Source organism: Dasypus novemcinctus, chromosome 1 (assembly GCF_030445035.2).
Source record: "Dasypus novemcinctus isolate mDasNov1 chromosome 1, mDasNov1.1.hap2, whole genome shotgun sequence".
Lineage (NCBI taxonomy): Eukaryota > Metazoa > Chordata > Mammalia > Cingulata > Dasypodidae > Dasypus > Dasypus novemcinctus.
In genome coordinates, this window is record NC_080673.1 from 148,745,139 (window position 1) to 148,757,169 (window position 12,031).

Below are 12,031 nucleotides of genomic sequence, written 5' to 3' on the forward strand. Positions count from 1 at the left end.
TAAAAGGGAAAATAAAAGGTGTAGAATAGCTGTATTTACCATCCAAGATATGGAAAGATGCTGTGCTATTGTAAAGTATGTAGAGTATTTTTGAAATTTTTAAAAAAATCTATATTATAGGAATAAAAGCCTAATGAATGGATCAAAGAGCAGTAAAGACAGAATTAATGATCTGGAAGAGTGGACTGAGAAAGATCTAGGAAGACAAAGAGAATACAATTATCAGAGAAAAATAAGAGGCAGAGATAAAGAAAAATAGCAAGAGGGATGATTAAGAGTGAGGCCTCTGGAGCCAAATTGTCAGGGAGTGAATATTGGCTGTCTCTTATAATAGTCATGTCAACTTTGGCAAGTAATTTAACCTCCCTGCTTCTTTCTCACTTTTTTAACAGGAAAAATAATATTAATGGCTATTTATTAGCATGAAAATAAGTCAGTTAATACATTTAAAGTCTTTTTTTAAAATTTTTTTTTAAAGATTTATTTATTTAATTTCCCCCCCTCCCCTGGTTGTCTGTTCTTGGTGTCTATTTGCTGCGTCTTGTTTCTTTGTCCGCTTCTGTTGTCGTCAGCGGCACGGGAAATGTGGGCGGCGCCATTCCTGGGCAGGCTGCACTTTCTTTTCACACTGGGCGGCTTTCCTCACGGGCGCACTCCTTGCGCGTGGGGCTCCCCCACGCGGGGGACACCCTTGCGTGGCACGGCACTCCTTGCGCACATCAGCGCTGCGCATGGGCCAGCTCCACACGGGTCAAGGAGGCCCGGGGTTTGAACTGTGGACCTCCCATGTGGTAGACGGACGCCCTAACCACTGGGCCAAAGTCCGTTTCCCTTAAAGTCTTTATAAATGTGCTCATCAATAATAATTGCTTGCTAAATGTCAGCCAGATATAATAGATATGGTAAGGGTTAAGATGAAATGTTATCCCTTCCCCACCCCCATAACATATATCCTTGAAAACATAATCAGCTAGATAATAAGCCCTACATATTGTTTTAAGGGCTTGACCCTTGAACTGTAAACACATGCCTCTGAAATTAACTCAGGAGTGCCTCGAGAGATAACAAAAGATTACAGAATTCATGCTTCTCTTAAAAAAATAATGGAAGCTTTAATGGTTCTCTTGATTTAAATGTGTAAAATTAAACTGATTTAATTTGTGTAAAATTCTGTCCCAGCTTTGTAGTCTCCTTCACATACTACCTATGTATTCGTTGAACCATAGATACGCTTATTCAGTAGTAAAATTGCTTGCATTCTTCCTTTTCTATATTTTGTGGAAAGGACCCTTTTTTGGTAGCAGTTACCTCCTCAATGCTCTACAGTCAGTTTTTCATTCAATCTTTTTTATAGCTATTTTCTCAGCACTTTTTATATCTCATATATTGTGCTTGGTCCTGCGTGCACACAAATAACAATAACAATAACAATAATAATAACAATGCTTCTGCACATATGGAAAATATTATGTAATTTAGTGATTAAGTTTTATAATGATCAGACATTAACAAAATCCATGTAAGCATCAAGATGGAAAGATGACTCTGACATCAATTATTCTACTATTGTGTTATGCCATCTTTGGCAAATCATTTAACATCTATATAGCTTTATCATACATAAAGATAAGGGGAATATCTCACCTATTTATTTCATAGACCTGTGAAGAGAAAAGCAAGTGAAAACATCTATAACATAGTAAGACTGCAATACAAATTCAAAAATTAGATTAAATAATTTTTCTCTGCACTTTTTAATAAAAACTTTAACATATTTACATTGTTTTTTTCTTCTCTGGCAAAAAAGAAAAGTATAATGGTGAAAATAGAAATTGGATTATGAAAATGGTTTTTGAGAGGTCTTTATTTCCTGTATAATTTTTATGGAGACCTACAACTTCTCTGATAAAAAAAAAAATTCTGGTCATGTGTGAATGCATCAGCACTTCCACAGACAATTATTTTTCATCTACAAAGCATGATTTTTCTAGAAACTGCCTTTTAGACTCACAATCCTCATTATGAAATCACAAGCACTAACACAGCTGTTCATGTCAGCATTATAAAATGATTGAGTTCAAATAGGTTTAGCATGTGTGAAAACAGGAGAAATTTCTCTCATCGCCATTAAGTGTCTTGCTAATCTTGCCTCATTTTACTTGAAGTTTGTCCAGATGAAGGCATAAAAGACTACGGTTTTAAACTTCCAACTGTTAGCACAATACAATGGTTAGAAAAATAATGAAAGAACTTTGAATTTGTTCTTAGTTTGTAATATATCTTGAATCAATAATATGATAGATATCTTAATATATGATCTGTTGTATTTTATTCACTATATTCTGATATATTTATTTGATCAATGCATACTTATACATAAACAAATTATGTCTATTACTTATCCCTGTTTAATAGAAGTATGCATATATACATAAATGGTAACTACAAGTTATCTTATTCAAAGCTGTATTATTGTGGAAAACCCATTTTTCTTAAACAGGATTGTTTTCATGATTGCATATCAGCGAAGAGAAGTTTTTTCAGACCACATTATTTTTCATTCTTTTCTGAAAAGAACAATAGATGATATGCCTAAATGGGAGGCTATATATCAAATATACCTTTAATTCTGTATTTCAGCTCTGAATTCTTAATATTGCTTCACATCATTGTCATGCCCTAGCAGATTTGAACAAGTGCAAAATCCACCATTTTAAATTTGTATAAAGAGAGGAAAAAGCAAACAACCTTTAAATAGTGTTCTTGCTTTTGATAATAAGTGGGGGTGGGGAGATTTATTTGTGCAGCTCATTCAAAATCAGTAATCAAAATGACATGGTTGCATTAAAAGGTTTCGGCAACTACTGAGAAGTTCCTAAGTATAGCTGAAAGGGTTATGAATACCAAATTAGTACCCACTATGGTGGCACATTTACTGAGGGAAATGTAAACTTGCTGAATGCTATTGAGAAAGCAAACATTATTTCAAGCTCCAGGCACTAAAAGTACAGAACATTAATAACCATCTATTTCCAGCTTTAATCCATGCAATTAAAAAGGTCAGGAGTGTTAATGTTGATAAAGGTCTTCTAGAAAAAGAAGTAATAGTTGAAACCCTAATTATTAATCATCATCAAGAAAAATCCTGACAGCAGTTACCATACCCTCATAAAATGAGTGTCTCACAGGATTCCCAACATAAGTACATTTTTTCGTGGCCAAACTCAAAATGTGCATTATCAGAGATGGAGAGAGAAAGGTGCATTATATATATATAACACAACTATACTAAGGTTTGCAAAACAAACTTCCATGTATTGAAAAGGCTTAGTCATAATTGTCTTAAATAGGAACCCATAGGATTTTTAACATTGATTTGTCCTCTCAGAAGATGCACTCTGCTCAGGGCACAATATTTGCAAAAACAATCAGATATTTGATCTGAGTTCATTATAATTGTAAGCTTGTGGTGATGAAGTGGTAAGATTTCTATTCTAATAAAGAGAAGACTCATGATTATCATAAAATTTTGTGCTCAAATTGAATCTCTAATTTAGGGAAGTAAAGTAAATACTAAAATGTTAAAATAAAAATTATGACTCAGAGATGGGAAAATGGATCAAGAGAAGGCATAATAATAGAATATCTTCCAAATTTATTTAATACCTGTTTCATAGTTTGAGAAATGCAATGGAAAAAGATGTGTCATGATAAATGATTCATTATTTCATATATATATAGTGAACTCTTACTAAATGTCAGCAAGTGTATTAGGCAGTTTTGTGCGCCATTTATAATATTAGAGCTATACAAAAATGTTGTGAGAACCTTCATTAATTTTCCATTCAACAAATATTTACTCTGGCATTGGGATAAGGAAAAACTAATACTTTACGCAGAGCAGCTGTAGTTCTAGCATAATAAATTGCAACACTGTTTTGACAGAAATGTCCTCAAAATATTTTGAGAGCTGAATTGTTACTTTGCCCTAGGGTGTCCAAGAAAATGCTTGAAGGACAGTAAAAATTGACCTGACTCTGGAGGAATATGTAGGAAATTGTCAAGTGTACAAACACAGAAAGATCATTTCAAGTAGAGGATTAAGCATGCCAGTGCTATGAAAGTTCTTTGAATAGTCAGACATATAGGAAGTATGATGTATTTAGATATTTGAGTTTAAAATTGCAGGAAGTGAGGGCGATGGGTGATGAGGTCAGAGAAGCAAGAAGGGCCCATATAGCATGAAATCATCAGATTGTTTCATGTTTGTTTAAGAGATTTATTGATATATAATTTCAAGGGTTTCTAGTATATTTAAGGAGTCATCGCTGGGAATTGAATCATGTATCCTACAAGACATGTTCAAGAACTAACCAGTAGTCTCGTGGGTGTGAACCCATTTGTAAGTACAATCTTTGAAGTTCTTGTTAAGTGAGTCCAAATGGAATCAGGGCGGGCCTTAATCCAATTTGATTGAAGTCCCTATAAGCAAAGGAAATTTGGAAAGGAAAGTTTTGGTAGAGGACAATGCTAGCATGTTTTGCCACCTTTCCCTAAGACTCACAAATAAATTCTGCATTCAGGACCAAGTGTATCAGCCTAGTTGGAAAAAGCACAAACCCCTAGCAGATAAATAGATTGTAGATACATTCCTTTCACTATTGTCCTGAGCATATGTTAATATTCACTGGAGACAGTCTGACTCTGGTTGGCATGTTTATGATATTCACTTCCACCTCAGTGGCATATCTGTTCCTGGCCAGGAGGGAATGGGGTTCCTCCATCCTGGCAATGCATAAACACAAGAGAGGGGTGCTGTGTGTAGAACACCTCCCTGCATTGGGCATGGATTGAGACCTGCTGACTATGGGGAACTGACTCCCACTAGCAAAGATGAGCTTGTTTTGACTAGTCTCTATGTAAATAAAATATCTTTTCCCATCAGAGCCTGTGTAAGTCATGCTTTGTTGGTGATCCCAACATCTGAACTGCAGTAAGCTGATATCTCTTTGGATATCCCTCCTCTTGACCAATAGAAGTAGCAGAGGAGAAGACAAGACAGAATGTAACATTCTGGCTCCCTCCAGAACATTATAGACTTCAGAGAACACAGGCACCAATACCTTTAATTTGAACTCCTAGCTTCCAAAACTGTGAGACAATAAATTCCTTTTATTTAAGCAACCAATACCAGCCCTGGCAAATTAAGACTTTATGCAACCACCCTAATAATCCAGTTTTAGAACATTTCTATCACACCAAAAAATGTTCTGTACCCCTTTGTATTTAAGCCTACTCTGATGCCCATGCCCAAGGAAAATACTGATGAGTTTTCCATCTCCATACATATATCTTTTTGGACATTTCATATAAATTAAACCACACGTTATATAGTTTTTGCATCTGGTTTCTTTCATGAATCATGTTTTTGAGGCTCGAATATATTGTAATGTATATTACTAGTGTGTTTCTTCATAGTGCTGTATACTTATCCATGGTGTGGATGCACCATACTAAACATTTTGTTTATCCATTGCTGAACATTTGGATTCTTTCAAGTTTTTGGCAAAAAGTGGACAAAATACAATGTCAAAACAGTAATTTAAACAGAAATATGGAAACTATAGGAAAGAAACAAATTGAAAAGATGGAAATAAAAAATAAAGAAAAGTAGTAATAGAAGTGAAGGATTATTTCAATTGGTTTGTCAGTAAGCTCAACATGTTTGAAAAAAGTATCGGTGACCTTGAAGATGGGTCAATAGAAATTACACAAAATAAAATGCAATTGGAAAAGAAGAGGGAAATTTTTTTAAAAAAAGAAAGAACAAGCCATTCAAGAGCTGTGGGACAACAATAAAGGAATAATATATGTGCAATTGTAATTACGGAATGAGAAGAAAGAGAGAATGCAGTCAAAAAAAAGTATTGAAAGAAATAATGCCCAAGAAACTTGGCAAAATTAGCATTAGACCTCAATCAGTAGTCATGTTAACATCAGATTCTCCCTTATATATTGCAGGGAGAAGGACATTTCACTTGCATTATAATCGTTCCAAAAATCCATAACTCCAGTCAAAATGATAAGAAATTATCATATGAAGCCAAATTGAAAGGCCTTGTGCAAAATGTCCAATTACTAAGTCTTTAAGAGTGTTAAGGTTATGTAAAATAAGGATAGACTGAGAATCTGACACATTTTGGGGTCGTTAAAGGGACATGACAACTAAATGCAATTTGGTACTCAGTATTGGATCTTGGCACAGCACAAAGAGATTGTTGAAAAAACTCTTAAAATTTAAATAAAGTCAGTTGCTTAGTTAATAGCATTGCACCAATATTAATTTCTTGATTTTAGTAAATCTACCATGGGTAACTTTAGGGGAAACTGAGTGAAGGGTGTAAGGGATCTCTCTTTATTATATTTGCAAAAATTTGGAAATCTAAAAATCTCCCAAAATAAAAGTTATAAAGAAAGGACCATTAAAATAAAAACTTGGGTACAAAAACATACATAATCATATGTAGAAACAGAGGTACAAGAAAAATACAATTCTGGAAGTTGTTTACATTCCAAAAACTCATAATGTCATTTTAATATTTTTCCACAATAATGACTGATGCTTATAAAATATAATTTATTTTGAATTGAAAGTTTTTATTTGCATTTTCTCCAACAAAAAGCAATAACCTTTCCTGAAATTCTTCAGATTTCTTGAAGTTAAAATATTTTTAAAGATGAACATATTTTGGGGGAGCAGGTATAGCTCAGTGGTTTGAATAACTGCTTCTCATACACAAGGCCCTGGGTTCAATTCAGGGACCCTCCTAAAAAAAAGATGTTATTTTTGACATCTTATATTTTCCTAGTGGTCTCAGTATTGGCTGATATTATTTATAAAGATATATGCACATATAATCCATTTCTTGATAATAAAATAACTATTTCTTTGTAGCTTTCAATTTAATATTCATATTGACATCTTAAGAAAGTGTGTTTCTTAATAAAGACCAAAAAACCAACTATGATCTTTATTAGAAAACTACTCAAATGTAGCAAAAGAGAGTTAGCTGTATACTAAGGATCTAAAGTTAGATCTATGGATTCTCACACGAACCAAACATACTACCACAAATTTAAGGATTAATCAATTGTAACCATGCAATTTCATTACACATGAACATAACCTCAAGTAATATTATGAAATATGTTTACATAATCAAAAATTCATTGTGTAGAAAGAGGTGGGCATTATAAAATCTGTTATGTAAAAACTCTCTTGTCTAGAACAATTAATGGATATAGATTCCAGAATGAAATATGTATAAAATAAAACATTATATTTTTCAGATTGTCATTTGATTTAATAGTAAGGATACATTGAATGTTAAAAAATTATCCAGTTTTACTGTATTATAGTAAGAAATGTTATTTTTGTTCTTGTACATGCATACTATTCTCAAATATTTGCCTCTGTACTGTAGATTCTACCATTTCAACATCTGCCAAACTATTCTTTCTGCTCTTTTTTTGCTGCATGGTAATTTTACTGAGTGCGATAATCTTTTTTTTCAACAAAATATAGTCAGTGACTGTAAAGCGGCAGATAATATTCAATATTGGGAGAAATGCATTTCTATGTAGACTATAAGGTAAGAGGAGCATTTCTCCAAAAAATCATCACATCCACTGCTTCATATTCACCCTGCCAGCTTTTGTTGAAAATAGATCTGGCAGTGAAAAGAAAAGAAGTAACATGAGGTTAAACAAGTAGGAGTATTATTTTTGTTCATCTTCATACCAAAGATGTAGGCTATTCCTTTCTATCTGAAAGCCAGTATGTAATTTTCTCTCTACTCTGTTCCAACTACTCAGTTCTTTTTTTTTTCTTCAATGACACCTTTTTTAAATTAAGTCTCACCTCATTAACCTTTCTCTAAGAGTACCCATTTGTTTTGCTACTCATATTACAGCACCTTGCAATGTTTCTTGTATTGCCTTTTTGAGTTTTGTTATTGTTATTCTAGTTTTCCTGTGGTCTTGTTTCCCCACAGTGCTTACCAACATTATGATAGTTCAAAATATATTTATGTCATTGAGTGAAAATATGATGCAACTCACAAGTGATTCCTGAAGAACCCAGAACCCAAATGGTGCAAAGCTAGTATATGCCATGTGTACAAAGTGTCATTGAGCCAGAAAAAAATATTTGCATGCTATTGCAGTTCATTGGTAAAATATTTTGGCAACAATATTAGCAATGTTTTGAGGTATACTTTTTGTGCATATCTAAAAGTCTCCTTTAACTAAATTCTCAATATTCTGGAACTTCATCAGGACCATACATCAAAAAAATGCATGATTTAAAAAGTGGAATAAACAGGCATCCAGTTTCAGCTCCAATATGTAAGGACTTTAGACTTATTCACTTATCCTCACAATAAGAAAAAACTGAACAAACAGAATATCATTAACTGTTTTCACTGGTTAGGAAACTGAGGTTGCAGGGCAGATCCCACACTGAAATCTGGAGAGAGTGATGAATACAGAGCCACAGTCCAGCTGTTTTCACCTTGAATAAGTCATTGGAGCCATAAACTATTAGGAACACTTAAATAACAATTTTGATGAACTGCAGGAGGCTAAGTGTTGACTAGTTTGAGAAGGATAAAATATTGTATGGCACAGTCTTACATGGCTCCCCACATTTTTGTTTTACAACCAAGAAGCCTACTAGAGTCTCATGGTGAATTGTCACAAACAATCCATTCATGGTTCTGGCAAGGGGAGGGAAACCTAAACTTTGTGAAATAGGTCCAGAGTATTCTCCATAACAAAGGAAGCCTTCTGTCAGTTGAGGGAACAGATATTCCCTATCCTTTTGAGGTCTCTGTAGCTTTGCTCTCTCATCTACAGAAGATAAAAAAGCTAAGAAATATTTGTGATGTTCACAAACCAGGGTCAGAGACCCACTAATTTTGAAGTTTATTTATATTATTAGAACATTTCACACCCAAAAATCTTATTACCACAGCAATGGGGCTAACTACAGCAAACATTAAACACAGTCCAGGTCTAGCCAGATACATGTTAAAATTCTCTCTAAAGTCCTATTTACCCCTGTTTCTATTATCTGATGAAACTTGTTCAGCATTCAAGAAAAAATTACAAGGCATGCTGAAGGGCAAGAAAAACACATACTAAAGAGAGAGAGGGAAAAAAACAACAAGCATCAGCAACAGACTCAATGATATCAGATTTTGTTATTATTTTGCTTTTATTTATTTTTTTAGAAAAGTTGTTTATAGAGCAAAAACGAATAAAACAGAGGAATTCCATATACCACCCCACCACCAACACCTTACATTGATGTGAAACATTTGTTACAATTGAGGATAACATGTTTTTATAATTCTACTATTAATTAAAGTGCATGGTTTAACTTAGGGGTCACTGTGTAGTGCAGCTCCATGGATTTTTAAAAACTTTTATTCTGCTACCTAATATACAATCTAACATTTCCCTTTTTAATCCTATTGAGATATACATGTCAATGCTGTCAATTGCATTCATAATGTTGTGCTACCATCAACAACATCCATTATCTAAACATTTGCATCATTCCAAATAGGAACTCTGTACATTTTAAGCCTAAACTTCCCATTCTTAATCCCCACCCTGTTACCTGGTAAACTTTTATCTAGATTCTAACTCTATGAGTTTGCTTATCCTAATTGTTTCAAATTTGTGAGAACTATAATATCAGTCCTTTTATGTCTGGATTATTTTACTCAACGTGATGTCTTCCATATTCATCTATGTTGCTGAATGTATCAGGAGTTGATTCCTTTTCACAGTAGAATAATATTCCCTTGTATTATAAACCACGTTTTAATCCTCTCATTGATTGACAGCCACTGGGGCTGCTTTCATCTTTTGGCAATTGTGAATAATGCTGCTGTGAACATCAGTACCTGCTTTCAGTGCTTTTGTGTGTATGCCGAGTCATGGCCATATCTTCTTTTTATACCTAGATTTTTAAGGAACTGCCAAATTGTCTTCAACAGCAGGTGTATACTTTTACATTGCCACCATTTCTCTGTATCCTTGCCAACACTTTTTATTTTAAACTTTTTTTAATAGCAGTCATTCTAATGGGTATGAATATTCATTCCATATTTTTCCATTTAGTAAACATTTATTAAACACCTATTATATGCTGGGCATTGCCTTGTTTTTTTATTTTTCATTTATTTTTTATTTTTATTTTTTAAAGATTTGTTTTTTATTTATTCCCCTCCTCTCCCCACCCCCCACTCACATTTTCTGCTCTCTTGTGTCCATTCACTGTGTGTTCTTCTGTGTCTGCTTGCCTTCTCGTCAGGCAGCATGGGAATCTGTGCCTGTTTTTGTTGCTTCATCTTGCTGCATCAGCTCTCCATGTGTGTGGTGCCACTCCTGGACAGGCTGCGCTTTTTGTGCAAGGTGGCTATCCTTGCAGGGCACACTCATTGTGTATGGGACACCCCTAAATGGGGGACACCCCTGCGTGGCATGGCATTCATTGCACACGGCAGCACTGCGCATAGACCAGCTCACCACACAGGCCAGGAGGCCCTGAGTTCAAACCCTGGACCTCCTATATGGTAGGTGGATGCTCTATCAGTTGAACTACATCTGCTTCCCTTTTTATTTTGTTAACAAATCAATGTTATTAATACATATTAATAAAGCATAAACCCATCTAAAGTGTACAATCAATGGTATTTGGTATAATTATATAGTTGTGCAGTCATCACTTCAATTATCATTAGAGCATTTCATTATTCCAATAATGATAATAAAATTAAAAAGGACAACAAACAAAAGAATCTCCTCACCTCTCAATCTCTTTATGCTTTCCTTGCCATACAGAGTTTCTATTCTGTTTCCATCTCTCTAGTTTGTGTTTTTATTTTGTAAAAAAGTCTTATATATGCAATATTACCCATATTCATATTTCACATAAAGTTTCACTTTGTTACACAATTCCAAGTTACACTTTTTAACCTCCGCTCTAGGAATATACATGTTCTTAGACTTTCCATTTCAGTCACTGTCATACCCATATAATAACTCTATTAGTCACAAACACCATGATGTAGTCCATTCATTTCCAAAGATTTACACACAAACATTTTACCAATTCTGCATAGATTAACCCTCAGCTATCCATTCTGTACCCTCATTCTATTTTCCAGTGATCTATATCCTAATTATTAACTCCATGAGTTTACACAATATATTTATTTCACAATAGAAAAATCATACAGCATTTGTCCTTTTGAATCTGGCATACTTTATGTCACATAACGTCTTCCAGGTTAATCTGTGTTTTCACATGCTTCATGACTTAATTTCCTCTTACAGCTGCATAGTATTCCATCATGTGGCTACACCACAGTTTGTTTATCCATTCATTTATCAGTTAAGAGACACCTGGGTTGTTTCCATCTTTCGGCAATTGTGAATAATGCTGCTGTGAACATCAGTGTGCAGAAGTTTTTTCTTGTCATTACTCTCAATTTTTCGTGTATAACTAATAATGGTATTGCTGGGTCACATGGCAAATCTATATTCAATATTCTTAGGAACTGCCAAACAGTTCTCCACAGTGACTGTATCTTTCCCAGTCTCATCAACAGTGAATAAGCGTTCCTATCTGTCCACATCCTCTCCAACACTTGTAGTTTTCTGACTTTTTAGTAGTGGCCATTCTAATAGCTGTCAACTGACATCTCATTGTAGTTTTGATTTGCAATTCCCTAATCACTAGTGATTTGGGACATTTTTTCATGTGTTTTTTTCAACATTTGTATTTCTTCTTTGGACAACTGTTTTTTCAAGTCTTTTGCCTATTTTTAAATTGAGTAATTTGTGTTTTTATTGTTGAGTTGTAGTATTTGTTTATACATAAGGGATATTAAATCCTTATCAGATATGTGATTGCCAAATATATTCTCCCATTGAGTCAACTATCTTTTCACTATTT